We start from the raw sequence: 1,834 nt of genomic DNA, 5'->3' as shown, positions 1-1,834 counted from the left end.
TCAGTTCTCATATTCTCAGGGTATGTTCAAAGTAGTGGAATAGCTGGTTCATATGGAATTTCTATGTTCAGCTTTTTGAGGAAGTGCCAAACTGCCTTCTAGAATGGAACCAACAATGTATAAGAGTTCCTTTCTTGCCACATCCTCTCCAGCATATATTACTGGCTTCCCTGTTAAAATTTGCCACTCTTACTGGAGTGAGATGCTAGCTCACTGTGATTTTTATTTGCTTCTCTCTTATTGCTAGTGATTTGGACCGTTTCTTCATGTGTCTGTTTGCCATTCTGAACCCTATTCTATCTTGTATCATCTTCCACATCTCTGACAGTTTAGGGCCCATTGCTGCACTCTCTGTGTAAATTCATCTCTTTGTAGGTCTTCCTTTCTTTGACTGAACTTCCAGTTTTCCAAGCATAATGAAAGATGAACAGTGGGGGGGAAAACTGAAGTCTGAGGTTTTATTCTTTACTTCCTTTTTCTTCTTTTATATAGTCACACTGTAGATTGTACAGGTCCAATTATTAAAGGCTACACATGCTATCATGTAGCTTTCTTCTGCAGGTAATTTTCCATGATCCATTACCTATTCTGGAAAGTTAGCTGTTGCTGTGTGCCATGTAATTGCTTTTGACTCATAACAATTTTATCTGTCACACAGTAAAATGCTGCCTCGTCCTCTATCATCTTTACAATCAAGCTACATCTTACTTTACTTTCGCAGCCACTATATTGATCCATTTCACTAAGAGATTCTTTTTTTGAAGACTATTTGCTTGACCAACCATTCCGTCCTTTTCCCTTTTAGTTAAATTTCCAAAACATGAGACAAATTCTCAAGTTTTTTGCTTTGAAGGAACAATCTGTCTACACTTTCCCCCAAATAAATTTGTTCCTTTTTCCACTGGTCTATGGGATATCTAACATTATTCAACATCACAATTCAATTTCACAAGTTTTTCTTAATGTTTTTTATTCATTGTCCAACTTTCCTGTGCATATGGGGCAACTGAAAAATGTTGTGGCTTGAGTCAGACACAGCATAGTCCTCAAAGTGACCTTTCCTTCTAAAACTGTATTCAGCCATTTGCTTAATGTCATACATCATTTGGGATTTTGGTGTGTGGTGGGGTTTTTTGTTTGTTTTTTCTGAATACAGTCTTCTGGGTGATATTTATGGCATAAATTGTGGTCATGAGTCCCTTTACAATGCCACAGTTGTAATAGATGATTGTGATCAGGGTAGTCAATTGTGAAAGAGGCATTGCTGACTTTTTTTAAAAATTATTCATTGTTGTACATTTTTCTCCCTCCTCTAGTACACTTTGCAGTCCACCTCTTATTCCAGATTATTGTCACAAATGTAATGCTTGATCATTTATTCCTTTTAGAAAGTTTTCTGCTTCATCTGTCCCAATGCAGACAATCTTGAAAAAGTTGCTATACTTCTCATAGTTCACATCCATCACAAAAGTAGGGGCACCAGCAGAAGCTGATCAGGAACATAATTTAGCAGACCCAATGAAATGAGAAAGCATCTGAAGTGGAGAAAAAGAATATGTGGAGAATTTGGCACAATTTAAAAGAAAATCAGCATAGATACTTAGGTTTGTAATCTAAGACTATGTGTTCTAATGCCAATAGATTATATTACATCAGAAAAGAAGTTTATTGCTTAACACTGAGATCTCATAGATACTATTTGATCATCTGATTATCAGTTATAATAGGCTATGTACCTTGTATTATCCATCAATATTAGATATTATCTGAACAATTGAATTATAAAATTGGATGTGTACAGTAGTACTTCATGATGTTGTTGTTGTTATGTGCC

This window comes from Elephantulus edwardii, unplaced genomic scaffold (assembly GCF_000299155.1).
Source record: "Elephantulus edwardii isolate Elephantulus edwardi_28Jun2011 unplaced genomic scaffold, EleEdw1.0 scaffold00203, whole genome shotgun sequence".
In the NCBI taxonomy this organism is placed as follows: Eukaryota; Metazoa; Chordata; class Mammalia; order Macroscelidea; family Macroscelididae; genus Elephantulus; species Elephantulus edwardii.
This window is presented reverse-complemented; position numbering follows the sequence as displayed.